This window comes from Papio anubis, chromosome 6 (assembly GCF_008728515.1).
Source record: "Papio anubis isolate 15944 chromosome 6, Panubis1.0, whole genome shotgun sequence".
Classification (NCBI taxonomy): domain Eukaryota; kingdom Metazoa; phylum Chordata; class Mammalia; order Primates; family Cercopithecidae; genus Papio; species Papio anubis.
Genome location: NC_044981.1, coordinates 103,970,019 through 103,990,299, shown reverse-complemented (window position 1 = coordinate 103,990,299; position 20,281 = coordinate 103,970,019). Strand labels below are relative to the sequence as shown.

Genomic DNA, 20,281 nt, shown 5'->3' with positions numbered 1-20,281 from the left:
CTGCTAAGTGAGACTTTCCATGCTGTGAGTTCTGTCTCTTATGCTCTGGCAGAAAAGATGCTAAGGTGGACACAGTTCACAGTAGGCTGCCTCTCCCCACGTGGGTCAGTTGTCCCTGGCACCCCTGCTGTCTTCCCCCTGCACTCTCTCAGAGGGTCCAGGCAGTGGGAAGACGCCCAGCAGTAGGGAGGCCAGGGCGCTTTCTGACCACGGTGTGGGGTTAAATTAGATGATCCTAACCAACTTCTCATGCTCCAAGTCTGCATGGCAAAGAGTTATCCCCACCCCTGATGTCACACTGAGAGTGTGAAAAATGAAAGTGGTGCTGCCTTTACCTTGCACAGTTAACATCTACGTTTCTTTGGTGATGGCTTGACACTTGGCTTGTATTTTTTTGTACTACTAAAGAAGTAGTTAATGGACAAGAACCATAGTTTTTCACATGTATAGGGTATATTATATTCAGGCTATTATGCAATATATTTGTACATATAGATTCCTCTGGGCTTCTAAAATATAAGCAGTGGGATTATCTATGAAATTCATGTAACCAACATTTATTGAGCAATACTTAAGTGTTAGGCATTGTGTTTTAAAGAAGAGCTTTGAGTGATAATTTCTTGCAAAGTTATGCTTGTATAGCACCTTCACAATATTCATGTTTTACTCTTCACTAGCTTATTTAGATATTTTTAAAATGAGGAATCCAAGACTATTTCAGGCATCTTAAAATGTCATTAAATGGTTATTAAATAGCTATTGTAAAGGAGCAGGAATATTTTTCAAGTATAGGTCTTAGTCCATTTGTGCTACTATAACAGAATATAGACAGGGTGGCTTATAAACAGTAGAAATTTATTTCTCACAGTTTGGGAGGCTGAAAGTCCCAAGATCAGGGGGCTAGTATGGTACGGTTTTTGATTTCTTCTTGGTGGTAAGAGGATGAGAGGCTCTCTGAGGCCTCTTTTATGAGGCCATTAATCCCATACATGAGGGCTCCATTCTCATGACTTAATCACTTCCTGTAAAGACCCTACCTCTTACTACCATCACCTAGGGGGATTCACCATACGAATTTTGGGGGCACACAGACATTCAGATCGTAGCAATATAAACATTCAGTAAAGTGTACTAAACTTAACTTTCAATGATTATTTTTATATGCAGTCACCCATATAAGCGCCAAAAAGACCAAAATATACAGCATTTCCAGCACCAGTTACAGGTACTTGGTGCTCCTTTCCAGATTTTACATTCTGTCTTAATCCATTCCTGCCGCTAAATCAAAATATCTTAGACTTGGTAATGTGTAAACAACAGAAATTTATCGCTCACAGTTCTGAAGACTGGGAAGTCCAAGATCAAGACGTCAGCAGGTTCAGTGTCTGGTGAGGGCTCTCTTCTCCATAAATGACACCTTATTCCTGTGTCCTCACGTGGTAGAAGGGGCAAGGGAGCTTCCTTGGGCCTATTTTATAAGGATAGGAATCCCATTTATGAGGGGAGAGCCCTCAAGACCTGATCACCTCCCAAAGGCCCCACCTATTGATACCACCACATGGGGATTAGGTTTCAACATTGAGTTTTGTGGGGATGGAAACCTTCAGATCCTAGCACACCCCTCCTGAGAAGTAACTCACATTCTGACTCTGTCACTGCTTAATGGAAGTGGAATCCTTCATTACATACTCTCTATGTCTGGCTTCTTTCACTCAACATGATATCTGTGAGATTCATCCCTGTTGTGTATATTATTAGTTTGTACTTTTTAACTGATGTGAATTTTCCACTGAAGGAAGATACCTGGTGTTTTTCTTCTCCTGTTCCTGGGTATCTGGATTGCTTCCAGTTTTTGGCTGTTATGACTAATGCTGCTGTGAACGTTTATGTGCGTGTCTTTGTATGGACCTGTGCATTCAGAAGGTGGAATTTCTAAATCATAGTGTTGCATGTTTAGGTTTAGTAGAAATTGCCTGTTTTCCAAAGTGGTTGTACTATTTACACCTCATCATCAATGCATGAAAGTTTTAGTTGTAAGGCCAAGAGTAATTTGAGATTGATTTTTTCACCGAGTTTAATTTATTAAGAAGCTTCTTTTGAATTTGAACTTTTTCCATTAAAAAACAGTGCAATAAATTATGTTTTTTTTTTTGAGAGGAAGTCTCGCTCTGTCCTCCAGGCTGGGGCGCAGTGGCCGGATCTCGGCTCACTGCAAGCTCTGCCTCCCGGGTTCATGCCATTCTCCTGCCTTAGCCTCCCGAGTAGCTGGGACTACAGGCGCCCGCCACCTCGCCCGGCTGGTGTTTTGTATTTTTTAGTAGAGACGGGGTTTCACCATGTTAGCCAGGATGGTCTCGATCTCCTGACCTCATGATCCACCTGTCTCCGCCTCCCAAAGTGCTGGGATTACAGGCTTGAGCCACCGCGCCCGGCCAAGAAATTATGTTTTAGAAATAATATATTGGGCATATACATACAGGCATGCACGCATTATACCCCCCCCACACACACACATCTCTGCACCTTTGTAGTGGATACTCTTAAAAATATTTTTTCTTGTTCTTGTGTAACAAATTACCCCAGACTTGGTGACTTAAAACGTTACCCATTTCTAGTCTCACAGTTCTGTAGTTCTGAAGCCCTGTTATGGTATGTCTGGGGCCTGTGCTTAGGTCTCCCAGGCTGGGAAACGTGGTACCAGCCAGGACTGCTAGCTCCTCTGAGGCTCAGGGCCTTCCTCCAAGCTCACTCAGTTTGTTGGTAGAAATCAGTTCCTTGTAGGACTGAGGCCCTTGGGTCGTAGAGGCCCTAACTAGTCCCAGCCTTGTGACTCTCTCCACAGCATGCAGTTTGCTTCTTCAAGGCCAGAAGGAGAGCATCTGCTGTAACTTCAAATCTTTCTGACTTTCTATGTCTGAAAAATGGCATCCCTGAGCTGGCCATGCTCACCTCCACTCTGGGGAGGGGATTACACTGGGTGTGCATACCAGGGGGTGCGGTTTTAGAATTCTGCCTACCACAAAAGAGAGGATTCTAATTCACAGACAGTGGTCTGGCTGTCTCACTGTTGAAACTGTTTTGTGTGATTTTTTTCCACATTGCATTTTTACTTTTTTTGTTTTTTGTTGTTTTTTTAAAAATTATGCTTTAAGTTCTAGGGTACCTGTGCACAACATGCAGGTTTGTTACATAGGTATACATGTGCCGTGTTGATTTGCTGCACCCATTAACTCATCGTTTACATTAGGTATTTCTTCTAATGCTGTCCCTCCCACTGCTCCCCACCCCACAACAGGCCCTTGTGTGTGATGTTCCCTGCCCTGTGTCCAAGTGTTCTCATTGTTCAGTTCCCACCTATGAGTGAGAATATGCGGTGTTTGGTTTTCTGTCCTTGTGATAGTTTGCTTAGAATGACGGTTTCCAGCTTTATCCATGTCCCTGCAAAGGACATGAACTCATCCTTTTTTATGGCTGCATAGTATTCCATGGTGCATATGTGCCACATTTTCTTAATCCAGTCTATCATTGATGGGCATTTGGGTTGGTTCCAAGTCTTTGCTATTGTGAATAGTGCCACAGCAAACATACGTGTGCATGTGTCTTTATAGTAGCATGATTTTGGGTATATGCCCAGTATTGGGATCACCGGGTCAAATGGTATCTCTAGTTCTAGATCCTTGAGGAATTGCCACACTGTCTTCCACAATGGTTGAATTAGTTTACACTCCCACCAACAGTGTAAAAGCGTTCCTATTTCTCCACTTCCTTTCCAGCATCTGTTTCCTGACTTTTTAATGATCGCCATTCTAACTGGTGTGAGATGGTATCTCGTTGTGGTTTTGATTTGCATTTCTCAGATTGCCAGTGATGATGAGCATTTTTTCATGTGTCTGTTGGCTGCATAAATATCTTCTTTTGAGAAGTGTCTGTTCATATCCTTGGCCCACTTTTTGGTGGGGTTGTTTTTTTCTTTTAAATTTGTTGAAGTTCTTTGTAGATTCTGAATATTAGCCCTTTGTCAGATGGGTAGATTGCAAAAATTTTCTCCCATTTTGTAGGTTGCGTGTTCACTCTGATCCTTTTTTACTTTCAGTTAATTTCTGTTCCTCATACTAGAATCTGTTCCATTTAGCTGGGCATGGGGGCTCATGCTTGTAATCCCAGCACTTTGGGAAGCTGAGGCGGGAAGATTGCTTGAGCTTAGGAGTTCAAGACCAGCCTGGGTAACATAGTGAGACCCTGTCTCTGCTCTCCCCCACCCCCCGCAAAAAAAAGAATATGTGCCATTTACTGAATGCCTGCCAAGTAGAGTGACCAACTCTCCTGGTTTCCCAGGATGTGGGACTGTCGGTGTTAAGAACTGCAAAATCCCAGGCAAACTGAGGTGGGCATCCTACTGCCCAGTGCCCGATGTAGTTTCAGGCATCTTACCTCATGTTGTTCACAGCAGACTCATGGGAAGATATCATTATTTCCCTTTTATAGAGAAGAAAACTCAGGCTTTAAAGATGTTAAATAACCTGCCTAAATTCATGCAGCTTGTATGGAGGAGAACTTGAATCTAGGGGTTTAACATTTTCCTAAAACTTTATTTTCTTATAACTTGTGTTAAATACGAGTCCTCTATCCCTTATCCTCAGTTGTTAAATCTTTTTTTTAAAAATTTTTTGAGACAGAGCTTCTCTCTCTTCCCCAGGCTGTGATTGCAGTGGCACAATCACAGCTTACCACAGCCTCTGCCTCCCGGGTTTGAGTGATCCTCCCACCTTAGCCTCCCAAGTAGGTGGGACTACAGACATATGCCACAATGTTCAGCTAGTTACAAATTTTTTTTTTTTTTTTTGTAGAGACAGGGTTTTGCCGTGTTGCCCAGGCTGGTCTCAAACTCCTGGACTTAAGTGATCCACCCACCTCAGCCTCCCAAAGTGTTGGGATTATACGTGAGAGCCACTGTGCCCAACTCACGGTTGTTCAATCTAAGGGCTCTGAAATAGCGAGTTTTTGTGTAATTGTTTTAATGGCAAGACCTGACCTGGACTGATGTGAAGCTGCTGATTGTTATTATTCCATCACTTCAGCTGCAGAAATACTGTGTTTTATTATGGAGGCTGCCCAGACCTGTGGGTGACATTAGATAATTGACAGGAGCTCCCCCTGTAGGACTTTGCTAAGATTTAAAAACTTATGAACTCAAAATACTTGTCTGTAAGGATTCTGAATCAGGGGTTGTGAACTTGTATCTTCATTTAAGGAAATCATCAAAAGAAACCTTGGGTTTTATTTAATTTGTTTTTTCATTTCTGGGAAGGCTGACATGTAACTCATCTCTGCCCATACCTAGTTACCTTATCTTCACTCCCTTCTACCACAAGAAGCGGAAAAACCCTGTGTCCCCACCGGCCATGCCTTAAAAACACTACTGAAAGAACCGCTGCAAGATTTTATTTCTGGCCATGGAACTAACTAAATTGAAGGGGTCAGAACTAGTCATCTGCTAATTTCACAACTGAATTAAAAAGGAAACAAATCTGAATGAAAGATAATTTATTTCACCCTCAGCTAGTATGTAAAATCTGTTTTACATTACGCATTTAACAAATCTTAACAGTTTTGCAATTATAAATTTATTCAGTTAGATAAATTGAATCTGAAATTAAATACTGTGATAAATGTTTGTCTGGTCTTTGAGACTAGTTTCCCTTTCTCACATTGTGTATTCTGTTGTTAGAAATTTGTGATAAAATGGTATCAGCTATATTTGCCGGAGTGAAACATATAGGCAAGGAATTCTTAACCTGTATAAATGGCTTCATATTTGGTAAGTATGTTAATGGTTCTAATCAGATGGTCAAAATATGTGCCCCCCCCTCAATCCTGAAAGCACCTTTCATAAAAAAGAACCACTACCACAAAAGGTGAATGATCAACCAAATCAACTTTTCCCAAAGCAACTTTTTATGGCATTTGGGGACGGTTAATCCTTTTGCCAGTATCTCTTTTGAAACCTTTGATAGCAGTGTTATAGAAGAGGAATAGATGTGTGCTTACCTACTGAAACTCCAAGGGAGACTCTTCGTGGCTGGCTGAGAAGTGATGTTTTTTTAGAATTATTTGTCCTTTTACTGTAAAGCAGTAATTCAAGAAAGATGAGTTTTTCTTTTAAAAGAGTCCCCAACAGGTGGGCAGGTATGTCAGGCAAAATAATTATGTTCCATAATGAAGATTATTTCAGAAAATAATTACTTGGGAGTGTTTTTATTCTATGAAACAATTTCTTACAGATATGGTAGATGTCGTGCAAATTAATCAAGGTTAGTACTGATTGTCATTTAACAGGATTTTTTTTTTTTTTTTTTTTTGAGACGGAGTCTTACTTTGTTGCCCAGGCTGGAGTACAATGGCATAATCTCGGCTCACTGCAACCTCCACCTCCCAGATTCAAGCCATTTTTCTGCCTCAGCCTCCCGAGTAGCTATGATTGCAGGCGCCCACCACCACACCTGGCTAATTTTTGTATTTTTTTTTTTTTTAATTTATTTATTATTATTATACTTTAAGTTGTAGGGTACATGTGCATAACATGCAGGTTTGTTACATATGTATACTTGTGCCATGTTGGTCTGCTGCACCCATCAACTCGTCATTTACATCAGGTATAACTCCCAATGCAATCCCTCCCCCCTCCCCCCTAATTTTTGTATTTTTAGTAGAAATGGGGTTTTGCCATGTTGGCCAGGCTGGTCTCAAACTCCTGATCTCAGGTGATCCACTCGCCTCAGCCTCACAAAGTGCTGGGATTACAGGCGTGAGCCACCTTGCCCGACCAACAGGATTTTTTTGACTTAAGAATAAGCAGGCAGTCATGTGTAGTTGCTGGAATTCGTTTTGTTATAAGGACGTGTCTACTACAGCAGTGGTCTCACCTGAATTCTTGGATTGGATACATCTTCTCTGATATGCTTTGTCTGACCCTGCCCCTTGTCCCTGTTGTACACTGATCAGACTTCTCTGGTTGCACTGATAATGCTTTATTATAGTTATCCGCTTGCCTCGTTTGGTAAAACTTACTGGAAGATCAATGTACCCCGTCATTCTTAACTTCCTCACCTCTCATTGTTTAGAATATCAATTAGTTATTTATTTTTTAAAAAAATTTCCTTTAACTTTTTGGCCCCCTTCAGTGTGCTTTCCTTATTCTGCTGAAATGATCTCTTTCTCAATGACCACACATTGGTAAACTCATAGGTTTTTGGTGTTTCGTTTTTGTTTTTAAATTGCACTTGTTGCCTCAGTAGCAAGTTGCTCAGTAGCATCAGTAGAATTGAGACGTTGTCTTCTCTCACTTTCCAGGACATGAGGCTCTCCTGGTTTTCCTGTTACTGTTCTGGCCTCTGCTTTCCACCCTTCTTTGCTGGCTCTGCCTTTTTTTCTTTTTTCTTTTTTTTTCTTTTTTGCCTCATCTTTAAATGTTAACGGGTACCAGGCATGCATATTTTTCTGTATTTCCTCTCTATGTTGGCTTTAAATCTCCCTACATGCTGGTGACTCCAGGTGTCTCTCTCTGTCTGCCATCTCTTTCTAGTTCCAAACTTCATTCTCCAACTTGATATATGAGATACAAAAGTGGACACCAATCAGGCCTTGCAGACTATCGGTCACCCAGACAGAACTGATTTCTCCCCTGCCCCTTGAACCCTCAGATCAGTTCCATGCACTGTTTTCCCATTTTGGTAGATGGCCCAAGACCAGTCAGTCAGTCCAGCTCACAGTTCAGGAATCTCCCTGCACTTCCCTTGTCCCCAAGTCTTGTTATTAGCAAGACCTCCGACTGTGTTTGACTTCCAGATAATATCTGAAACGTGCTCACTTTTGTCTTCCTTCATCACCATGCCTAGCACAAACTTCCTCATGAATCTCTTGACTTAAACTCTACTATCTTCCCATTGTGGAGGACTCTACTTAACAATGTATAGTAAGTTTTTTCAGTGTTTAAAAATATTATAAAAATTTATTTCTAAGGTACTTTTCTTTTTTACTAAAAACGCTGTATGACACATCTTAATTCCAAAAAGGATGGGAATTTCTAGATTGTAAGAACGGCCTCCCTTGCAGTGAAAGACCCTCCTAGTACCATTGTCTGATTTACCCTCTCCTGAAGAAGGCCCAGAGCCACTGGGGACTGGCAAGCCAGGTTCTGTGTCCACCTCACTGTGCATAGTGATGACCAACTTTCTCAACATTTGGAGAGATTAGAAAACCATTTTATTTTAAAACTTTTTACAGTATTTAACGTACTTAATTTGTACAACAGTTTTAGTGAGAAAAGTTGATTAAAGTTTTGGATTAAAGCCAGCAAAAACTCACTGCAGCTCTTTTCTCTCTCTTATAAATTCTACATAGAAAGTGACTTTTAGTAGATTTGTGATGACCAACTAGGGTATTATAATGGTGGATATAATGGAGGGCTGTTTTATTTCCTTTAGTGATGGCCTGTTCTTTTTTCCTTTCTGTTTCTGTTTTTCCATATCTTGATTCCAAGAAGTTCTAGCTTTACCTGTCCAAGTCATTCAAGTCATTAGTTTACTCAAGTCAGTAGTAAATTGAAAATAATAATTCTCTTCTATCAGAGTTGTAGAACCTGAGACAGTGTGTTTTTCGAAGGGCTGTGAAAATGGTGTATAAGTGATGAAATAGTAAAGTACTCTATACCCTTTGTACTTAAAGTAATATACTTACGTATATCACTTTCCAATCCTTACAATATCACTTAGTACCTGGAAATTCAGTTACGGTTCTGACTTATGAGGCCAGAAACAGTGTTTGTTGATTTTTGTTCCTCAGTTTAGATTTGAAAACACATGCATTAGCAGGTATTTACTACATCTCTGTTGTGTGCTGGGTGCTGTGTGTACTTGCCACTGTGTGGGGGCAAGAGAAGTCCCAGCTTACACCTCATGAAATCTACAGTCTAGCATGAGGGTGAAGCGTGGACTTCGCCTTCTTCTATTTGCATTTCCATTAGGAAGAGAAAGCAAGCTTTGAATTGTTCAAAGAATGAAGAATGAGGCTTCCTAGAGATTGTGTGGTGAAGATCATCTTTGAGCAGGACCTTGAGAAATACTTAGGATTTAACTCGTACTTTTCTCAGTTGTGCAAGAAGATTAAGCCACATTCTGGCTTCAGAGACGCATTTCTGAGAGAGATGAAGGACACTTTGTTCCCCAGCCCCAACCTAAGCATGTGACTGTACTCCCTTGTCAGATGCTTTTGGAACCTGGCTGACAAGGACAAGGACCTATGCATTTTTTCCTGCCCTGGAACAAAATTGCCCTTGTTGGACATGCAGTGATGTTCTTTGTGCCTTTTGACTATACTGTGAAATGTTTGTAGTTTGTAATGGGGATTTTATCCATCTGAGCATGATACACTTTTTATTAATTTCCATGGCAGATGGTTAAACTAGGGTGCTGCCTTAATAATTTGACTTATGCAAGTGCTCAGATATGACTGTTTCTGTGCTTAATGTATTCAGCATGTGGTTGTAGTCAAGTTTGAAGTTACATAATCATGTGTTCATGACCTGAATTAGAGATAATTTATTAGTGACTCAGCATTAATGACTCGTTTTATGCAACTCTTCTGGTAAAGCAACGTTTCCGTTTATGTGAGCGTATTTTAGCATGCTAGATGACCACATCTACCTTGTTTCTTTCCTAGGTAGTGCCTTTAGGTATTCCATAACAGGAGGGCTGCCCCACTCCCAGAGGTGCATTGAATCCCAGAGAGGGCGTCGTTGGTGGATAAAAGCCCTCCTTGGGGTCATCTGTAGCTGGTAATAGGGGCTGAGAAGCTCAGGGCTACATCATCGTTGAATGTTTGTGGCTTCAGTGGATCTGCATGGCAGGTTTCAAAACCGTATAATGTTAGAGATATGAATTGCAAAACCACAACCCCTCAGACTTTTCTATACAGTAAGTCCTCAATATTGTTGGTAAGTTCTTGGAAACTGCAGCTTGAAGTGAAATGACATTTAGTAGTATGTCGTATATACGTAGGATATTTACTCTTGTTTATATCAGTTAGCTTAAGGTAAAATTGTTTTCATATGCAGGTCGTTTTTGCTTAAAGTTCAGCTTCTAAGAACCTATCCCTGAAGTTAAGTGAGGACTTAACTGTACTTTTTGCAGGTAAATTTACTGTATTGAGCAAAATGAATAGTGGAAACTTACCTAGTTTTTTACCCTGGAAAGGAGTTTAAACTGATAAAATGCACTTACTAGAATTTCGTGGATGTTCCACTTTTATCTGCCAGCTTTATTACTAAGGATTTCCTCAGTGGGAACACTGAGAGAAAGGATCTGCATAGTGGGACTGGAAAGGTGGAGCAGTGTGTGAATGAAGTCAACTAGGTATTTAAAAAATATTCTTACATTCCCTGAATATAGCCATAGTTAACTTCATTGTCCTGGTGAGTCTGTCTTCTTTTTTTAGACCAAGGCTGAAGAAATGGGTGGAAGATATTGTACTGTTCTGATGTACTGCAGGGTGCTGTAGTAGGTCAGAGGATGAAGCACTGTGGACCAATGTGGACAGGGAAGCTTCCTGTGGGGAGTCAGGGAATGAGCTGGACCTTAATGTTCATTTTGGTTCCGAAAATATTTGAGAGCCTGCTCTAGGCTAGATGCTATTGGGCTTTGGCTCTACTGTGATGAAAAAGGCACTGTTCCTGCCCAGATAGATCGCCTATCATGTGTGTCAGAGGGTGGATATCGTTTGCACGGATATAATGTTGTCTTTCCTGATGACAGTTGCCATATATGTTCCCATACTTTGTGTGTGTGTGTTATGTCCATTATTTAGTGTAGCCCTCATAGCATCTCTCTACGGCTTTGTATTAACATCCCTGCTATACAGTTGAGGAACCTGAGGTTCTGAGATGTTAAGGAAATTGTCGGAGGTTGCAGAACTAGATGATGGCAGACCTGAGATTTGAATTTGTGTGTTTTTCCATCTATAAGACACTGCTTCAAAAAGGTGAAGGGAAGAGGCACCCTTAAACAGAGTTTTGAATGACTGTGGTGTGTGTTTTGGACATGGAAGAGTTTGGTGAAGTGTTGGAGAGTAGTGGAAAGCAAAGCTGGATGGGCAGGTGGGACCAGACATACATAGTCATGATAATAAACAATAGTAACAAATGTTTGTGGCATGAAAGAAGACAGTGCTTTTGGTTTGGGTCGTACTCTCATATTGAAATAGAATTGTTGAAAAATCAAATGTGAGTATAAAAATTACCATTCAGTTCAGTGCATTTATTCACCAGTGTGGATAACTGAGAGTTGACAGCACTGGCTATGCTTAATCAATTATGGAAATAATAGTCTTAAAGAAGTAATAGACATCAGTCACCTTGGTACTGTGATAATGTACACATGAGCCTGACTCTTAATTGTAGCCAGTTATTGTAGACTGAAGGAATTTGAGGAACAGCTCTTTTTTTTTTTTTTTTTTTTTTTTGAGACACAGTCTTCCTCTGTCTCTCAGGCTGAAGTGGTGCAGTGGTGCCATCTCGGCTCACTTGCTAGCTCCACCTCCCGGGTTCATGCCATTCTCCTGCCTCAGCCTCCTAAGTAGCTGGGACTACAGGCACCTGTCACCACACCCGGCTAATTTTTTGTATGTTTAGTAGAGACGGGTTTTCACCGTGTTAGCCAGGATGGTCTCGATCTCCTGACCTCATGATCCGCCCGCCTCAGTCTCCCAAAGTGCTGGGGTTACAGGCGTGAGCCACCGCGCCCGGCTAAGGAACAACTCTTCTTTTAAATGTCTTAGGAATTCTTATTTTGAATAAGGAACCTTTCTAGCAAAGAGGCAGAAATGGAACTGTTGTTTTATATTTAGGTCAGAATCTCATTTCACCTAAACTGGCTTATCTATTTTTATACCGAAGCTCAGTAGTGTGAGTTAATTTTTTATCACAGTAATAGTTATACATATTGGTAAATGCTAACAATGAAAAATAGCAATGTTCTAACTCCTGTCTCCCCTCTCCCCCCACCTATTGTCCTGGCCACTTAACAAAGGCTCATACTATTATTTTTTTGATGAATCAATTTTAGGATTTTGTCTATTGACTTCATTCCCATCTCGTTAGGCGGAGATTTAGCTCTCTTCTCTTTCATAGTCACTCAACCCAACTTTGCCCTACCATCTAATCATTCCAGTATTACTGCATCACAAATATTGGTTATTTTTCAGTGTTTACACTATTTAAACTATGTCACTATTATTCCCAGATGAGCCAAATAGGGTACTATGATTGTATTCCTTCATTATTTAACTCTTTTCACTTCATGATAAAAATTTTCCCCCCAGTGGTTTAGTTTCTTTATTGCAAAACCTTCCTTTCTCTTCAGTATAATTTCATGCATTCAGACCGATTAGATGGTTTATCAGTTCCTGTAGTTTTTTGTTTTGTTTTGTTTTGTTTTTGTTTTTTTCCTGAAGACCTCCCCCTGGGAGTCGTTTGTCATCCTTCTGCTCTCTGGATTGGTTGCTCAGTGGGCCTGCTGCCCAGGTGATTTCCTGAACTTCCTTTTAATCATCATCTTGGGAATTCTCTCTGCCCCCTACTTCTTCTGTGTCTTGTTTTTGGAATCTTGTGGTTTTTTTTGGTCTAACTCCTTTTTATTGGAACATAATCTCCAGTATCTTTCTAGGAAAGTATTTGTAAGTCATAAATTATAAGACTTTCTTATCTCTATAAATGTCCTAATTCTGCTCTCACACTTGATAGTTTGGCTGGGTACAGATTTTTAGGTAGTTTTCTTCAGAATTTTGTCTTCACATTTCCAGAGTTTTTAGAAGCATAGTAGTTAAGAGCTCAGGCCCTGGAGCTAGACTCAGTTTACATTCTAGCTCCATCACTTAGTAATGCCATGACTTTAAATATATTATCTAATTTATCTTTATAGTTGTCCCTTGACCATCATGGTTTGAACTTTGTGGATCCACTTATATGTGGAGTTTTTTCAATCAAATATGTATCAAAAATATCGTATTTGAGGGATGCTTCATCTTGTGCTAATCCTCTGGCTGCTCCAGTTCTTATTTTATGGGCACTATATTTTCTCATACTTCTGTGAGGATACAAATTATGGTTTTAAACAAATTTTTTTTCTCCATGCATTAGATCTGCTTTTTTTGAGGTTTTTTAAAAGAGGTATGTGTGAGTGTGTATAGGGGTGGTTCTCTGTGAATCTCCTCACCACCACCCAGATGTTTTATAATTGAACTCTTCTTTAAATGTCTAATGATCCTTGAATATTTATTCAAATGTAAAAGCAGTGCACCATGAATCTCTTTGGCATCTTTTGTGTGTGTATATGTAGGGGGTGTTTAGCTGGTGAGCTTTATTGTATTATATAGTGATCTGGGGGAGAACCAGCACTTTTCTTGGGACTGCCAAAGGTCAGCGTTCAAGCAGCTTTCTCCATAGTGGTTCAGTTTCTTTCAATAAGAAACTTCCAGTCACATGCCTGTGAATATACTCCTATTGCCAGCATTCTGAGAGCTGGCGTGTGTGTGTGTGTGTGTGCGTGCGCGCGGCTGGGGAAGAGGTAGAGCTAGTTATATGAAAGTTGGAGGAGCAGGAGGAGGGAGGAGGAGGAGCTGATATTGGTTATTTACTGTGTACCAGACACCATCCTAAGTGCTATAGCTCACTCAGTCCTCACATCAGCTCTGCAGCTTTGCACCTGTTATTGTCATTTTTTTAGATGAAGAAAGTAAGGTACAGAGACGTTAAGCAGCTTACCCAAAGTAAGGTATCTCTGCTAATTGACAGAGCTGAAATTGAACTCAAGAACCTTCTAGATTCTATGTATTTGGCTTTTCACAACATCATTCTTGTTTTCAATCCTTGTCACCATCTCTGCTGTGCCTGAGATTCCCAAAACGAGTGGTGGCTAACCCAGAGAATAACCCTTCGGTGCCTGATGTTGGTGGAGAGAAGAATTGCCTAGTTACATCTCATCTGGCTTAGCAGGAGAGAGGAGCGCCCTCATGGTTGCTAAATGTGGGAATGGAATGTGAGGCAGGAGGCAGGTGAGAGGTTAGTACAGGTGGGAGGTGTCCCCGTTGTGTTGGGAGGAGGGACTTTTGCCCTAGTTCTGTTACAGGTTTGGGATTCTAGGACACTGGGCACTAATGTACCTAATCTGTAAGGCATTCTGGACTGCATCATGTGCAGTTCATTCATCTTCCTGCCTCCTTGCAAGCCAGCAGAGCCTGACTTGGGGCCTCAGCTCTGCATGGAGCTCTACCTATTGGGCCTTCAACAGCGAGGCTTTTAGTCAGAAACACAGAAATGGATTGGGCAGTGGGCATTGTATTTTACTAGGAGGTTTTTGTCTAGAAGTCGGTCAATTCTCTGGGATATAGTATAGGATGGGTGGGAAGGGTGCCACAAGGAAAAACATGAGAATTTGTACTGTGCAACAGTTTAGTGTTTCCAATTGGGTCCACCCACAAACTTGACTTCAAACTTCCAAAACAAACACGCCTGTGCATTTTGTCCAAGATTCTATTGCTGGGTGTTTTTATTGTACCTTCTGGCAGCCTCCATTTGGTTTCTCTTCCTCATTGTTGCTGTTTTAGGGAATTCTTACTGACATGTGTTGTTTTTTCCACTTGGCCTAGTTAGATTTGGTCTACTAAAATAGAGAGGAGATTGTCTCTATCTTAGGGACTTTTCTTTATCCTCCTAGTCAAGCTCACTTCCAAACTTTCTTTTTCCTCCCACTATATAATCCCTGTAACAATGTTTAAGGCAAAACCCAGATTTGTATGTTTTATCTGTATTCTTTCTTTGCTGGTTAAATTTTTAGAGTTTAAGGAGGAGTTCATTAATCAGAACCTTAACATAAAAAAAAAAAAAAACAACCTCGAAAGCACCATCTTTGTCAGAAAGGTCTATTTTGTAAAGTCCTTGGTAGCAGAAATAAATGTTTGATGGCTTTGTTTATAAGACAGTATGAGTTAATGTTTAGGACTTGGGAAGTTAATTTTATACAGAAAACAAGAGTGTAAAAACCATCTATTGTCTCTCCATTCACTTGATATTTTTCAAAATTTTAGATTTTTTTATTTTTAACCTCTTCAGGAAATTCACTACAGATGGCGTTTGTGACTAATTAGGGAATTAGTTAAACAACATGACCAAAGAGCTTTTGCTTGTCTCCTAGGCCTTAAAATTTTGTTTTCCTTTAATTATGCTTTAAAAAACCTAACTATGTATTTTGAAGATTAAAACACCTTAGGGGAGTCAGGCTCTGTAATGTAAACTGAAATTTTCCCCTAGTAATGAAATACTTGTTTAAGTGATCAATACCTCTTTTTTTTTTTTTCTTTTTGAGACGGAGTCTCGCTCTGTCGCCCAGGCTGGAGTGCAGTGGCTGGATCTCAGCTCACTGCAAGCTCTGCCTCCCGAGTTTATGCCATTCTCCTGCCTCAGCCTCCCGAGTAGCTGGGACTACAGGCGCCCGCCACCTCGCCCGGCTAGTTTTTTGTATTTTTTAGTAGAGATGGGGTTTCACCATGTTATCCAGGATGGTCTCGATCTCCTGACCTCATGATCCACCCATCTCGGCCTCCCAAAGTGCTGGGATTACAGGCTTGAGCCACCGCGCCCGGCCTTTACCTCTTTTTTTTAAAAAAGCATTATTATATTTTAACTCAGCACTGTGCAATAGAAACATAGTATGAACCACATATGTAATATTAAATTTTAAATAGACACATTAAAAGTAAAATGAAACAGGTGAAATTAATTTTAATATACTTTAACTCAATATATCTAAAATATTTCAGCATGTAATTGATATACAAACTGTTAATTTGATAACCGATACTTTTTTTTTTTTTTTTTTTTTTTGAGACAGAGTTTTGCTCTTGTTGTCCAGGCTGGAGTGCGATGGCGTAATCTTGACTCACTGCAACCCCCACCTCCCAGGTTCAAACGATTCTCCTGCCTCAGCCTTCCCAAGTAGCTGGGATTACAGGCATGCGCCACCAAACCCAGCTAATTTTGTATTTTCAGTAGAGATGGGGTTTCTCCATGTGGGTCAGGCTGGTCTCAAACTCCCGACCTCAGGTGATCCGCCCACCTCGGCCTCCTGCAGTACTGGGATTACAGGCGTGAGCCACCATGCCCGGCCCAGATACTCTTTTTTTTATACTTAGTCTTTGAAATCTGGCACATCTCAATCTGGACTAGCCACGCTGGCAAGTGCCCAGTTGCCATATGTGGCTAGTAACTACCATATTGGACTGTGTAGTTTTAGACAAGTCTCTTTCTTTTCGAGGGCTGTGGCAGAGCTGCATGCTTACCCAGAGAACTTGTTAATGAATGTCCCATAGGACCTTGGATAAAAGGCATTTAAAAACCATTTTATTTGGAAATAATTCCAAACTTACACAAAAATTGGAATAAAGTACAAAGAATACTCTTACTCAAATTCAGCTGTGAACATTTTGCTTTATTCTGTCCTTTGCACTCCCAAGTGCACACATACACTCACTCTCTCTCTCGTAATATATATGAGGTGTTCTTCCCCCGTGGATCATTTGAGAGTATACATCTTGGTCCTTTACTCTAAAATACTTCAGTGTGTATTTCCTAAGAACAAGAACATAACCACTGTAGTACAGTTGTCAATTTCAGGAAATGTAACCTCAATTCAATACTTAAACTATTCTCCATACTCCGCTTTTGTCAAGTGATGAAATATTCTCTGTAGTTTTTCTTTATTCCTCTACACAGGATACAGTTTAGGACCACACACTGCATTTAGTTGTTAGATATCTTTAGACCCCTATAATCTGGAACAGCTCTTCAGTTTTTCCTTATATTTTATGACATTGACCTTTTAGAAGAATGCCCCTCTTTGTTTTTAATAGAATGTTTGGTATTTTGTGTGTTTTTTTTCTGTTTTTATTATTAAATTTAGATTAATCATCCCAAGCCAGAATATTACATAAATGATGTGTCCTTTTCAGGGTGTCACATGTGGAGGTGCACGGTAGCTATCTGCCCCTCATTGGTGATGTTAATGTTGATCACCTGGCCCAAGTGCTGTCCATTTTCTCAACTGTGTTGTTACTGGTTTTTTCCCCCCTGTATTTGATAATCTGTTGAGAGAGAACTTCAAAACCATGCAAATATCCTATTCTTTATCAGAATTTCTTTCCTAGATTTATGATCCATCGATGGTTCTTCCATGAGCCAATCTTTTCTATGATAGTTGCAAAAATGGTGATTTTCCAATTCCACTACTCCCTCCGTGAATACTGACAGCTGATAGATATAATCAAGAGCCTCCTGTTGTTCCCTATCCACCCACCTACCTATCTGTAAACTCATGGATTTCCACTTTTTTCTTCAATGATTATTTCCTTTGATTACTTGGATTGAAATTTGGTCAAAGTGTCCCAGATTTGGCCAGCAGGAGCCCCTTTAGGTTGGCTCATGTGTCCTTTTGGTGCACCCCAATCACTGGCAGTGGTGGGTGGGCACCTATTTATTTATTTTCTAGCTTATGTTTCAGCATCATCTTGTACTTACCCTGCCTTGGGTCTGGAAGCAGCAATTTCTCTGAGGAATGCTGTTTCAATGGGGAGTGGTATTAGAAACCAACATCTGGCCTCTAGAGGTGTTCATTGTTACTGGAATATCTTTGCTGCTAGACTCGTTCAACAGACACACACACACACACAAACACACATATGCATACTTACATACACACATACACACATTCAGTAGCAGTCTGGGTTCAATTGGGAGATGGAAACCACACAGTAGGTTAAACACAGGAAGTTTAATATAAAGAGTAATTAACTGCCGGGCACAGTGGTTCACGCCTGTAATCCCAGCACTTTGGGAGGTTGAGGCGGGCAGATTACCCAAGGTCAGGAATTCGAGACCAGCCTGGCCAACATGGTGAAACCCATCTCTACTAAAAATACAAAAATTAACCAGGCATTGTGTGACACACACGTGTGATCCCAGCTACTCAGGAGGTTGAGGCAGGAGAATCGTTTGAACCTGGGAGGCGGAGGTTGCAGTTAGCCAAGATCACACCACTGCACTCCAGCCTGGGCAACAAAGTGAGACTCTCTCAAAAAAAAAAAAAAAAAGTATGTATATATACACACACATACACACACACACATATATTTTTTAACTGAAAAGAGAGAAACAATAAGATATAAAGGGACTCTGTATGGTACCCTAGGGCTGAAGGAGATGATGCAAGGAAGGATAAGCTTGGAAGGGGTTCAGATCTTACTGGAGAAGGTGTGGTTCAGCCTAGCACATAGCACGGAAATTTGTTAGCTTAGCCAGACTAGAGCTGGTCTAGAGTTGTTGGGCGATCAGTAAATACCCTCTGGAGTGCAGGCAAGGGAAGAGGCTATCCCTACATGGTAGTGGTGGAGTGTGGGCAGAGGGCCTTCAAAGTGAATCGCCCATACAGGAGGTGGGGTGGAGAGGGGCTTGCAGAAGGAGTGACCACTCACTTTGTGACCCTCAGGCCATTGGCAGCTAGGAGTGTGGACAAGTGACAGGATCACTGGTTTCCATGTTGAGGAGCTATAGAAAGATTGTCACTAGGCCAAAGCTGTAAGGTCATAGGACTGTGTGCTGGGCTAGCGGATAGGCGGACTTTCCTGGATTTTCTCATACCTTCATGGCATCTTCCACTGTCAAGAGCCCTGGAAATTTCAGGAACTACTTTCATCTTGTGGTGTCCTTCTAGTCCCTTTTCTTGAGAAAGCTTAACCTTGTGCTCACTTTAAAGGAGAAATGCTTAAAGGAATTCTGTTGTTTATTATAGAGCATGTATTGATGAGTTGGGAGCTGAGAGGCAATAAACTGACACACACACACGTACATACATGCATATATGTATACACGTACATATATGTGTTTTAGAAATAATGAATTTACACCAGTATTTCCAATTCCAGACCACCCCTGTACCTTCCCCCATTTCCTTTTTGTAATCCCTTCTTTCATAGTTTGCTTAATGCTATAATACATCTAAAAAGAATTTCAGATTTACTACACCTGTACTAATATGAAAACCAAACCTTCTAAAAGGATTTATGGACTGAATGTTTGTATCTTCCAAAAATTCATATATTGAAGCCCTAACCTCCAATGTGATGATGTTTGGAGAAGGGGCCTCTAAGAAGTAATTAACATTAGATGAAGTCATGAGGGTGGGGCCCTCATGATGAGGTTAGTGACCTAAAAGAAGACACATCTGAGAGCTTGTGTGAAGAAGAGATCATGTGAGCTCACAATGATATGGTGGCCACCTATAAATGAGAAGAGGCCTCAGGGTGAAACCTACCTTGCCAGCACCTTAACCTTGGACTTTCTAGCCCCCAGAACTGAGAAATAAATTTCTGTTGTTTGAATTACCCACTCTGTGGTATTTGATATGGCAGCACAAGCGGACTAATACAGAAGAGTTCAGAATTTGCTTGCAGTTTTTCTTCACCCTCCCTCTGCCCAGTTTCCCAAACTAGGTATGTACAGTTGGCCTCTGTGTGAGTCTACTTATTCTTGGATTGTTTTCAATAATACATGGGAACAATTTTTAGAGATTTGTGACAATTTGAAAAAATTCACAGATGAGCTGCATAGCCTAGAAATATTGAAAAAAAATTAAGAAAAAGTAGGGTCATGAATGCATAAAATAAATGCAGGTACTGTTCTATTTTGTCATTTACTGCCTACCATAAAATATATACAAATTTATTATAAAATGTTAAAATTTATCAAAACTTATGCACACAAACAGACCGCACATGGTGCTACTTTCAGTCGAGGGAAATACAGACAAACATAAAGATGTAGTAGTATTAAATTGTAACTGCATAAACTTAACTGTAGTATGTACTGCACTACTGCAATAATTTCGTAGCCTCCTCCTGTTGCTATTGCAATGAGCTCCGGTGTCGCGAGGATGCTGGAAGTGCTCCCAAGAAGCAGAGAAAAGTCATGACATTACAAGAAAAAGTTGAATTGCTTGATGGTACTAGAGACAGGTCTGCACCTGGGGTGGCTGCCATTTCAGACAGACAGTTCATCTTGTAAACAGGAAGTATAAACTTGCTGTATGGATAAATATAGTACAGTACTGTAAATGTATTTTCTCTTCCTTAAGATTTTCTTAATAATGTTTTCTTTGTCTACCTTTATTGTAAGAATATGTCT

General features: G+C 40.6%; 1 protein-coding gene across 6 annotated transcripts in view; it reads left to right on the top strand.

The window, feature by feature from the left end:
* Positions 1–20,281, top strand: part of TULP4 (TUB like protein 4) — a 280,793-nt gene that overhangs the window by 74,440 nt on the left and 186,072 nt on the right. The window lies entirely within an intron of this gene.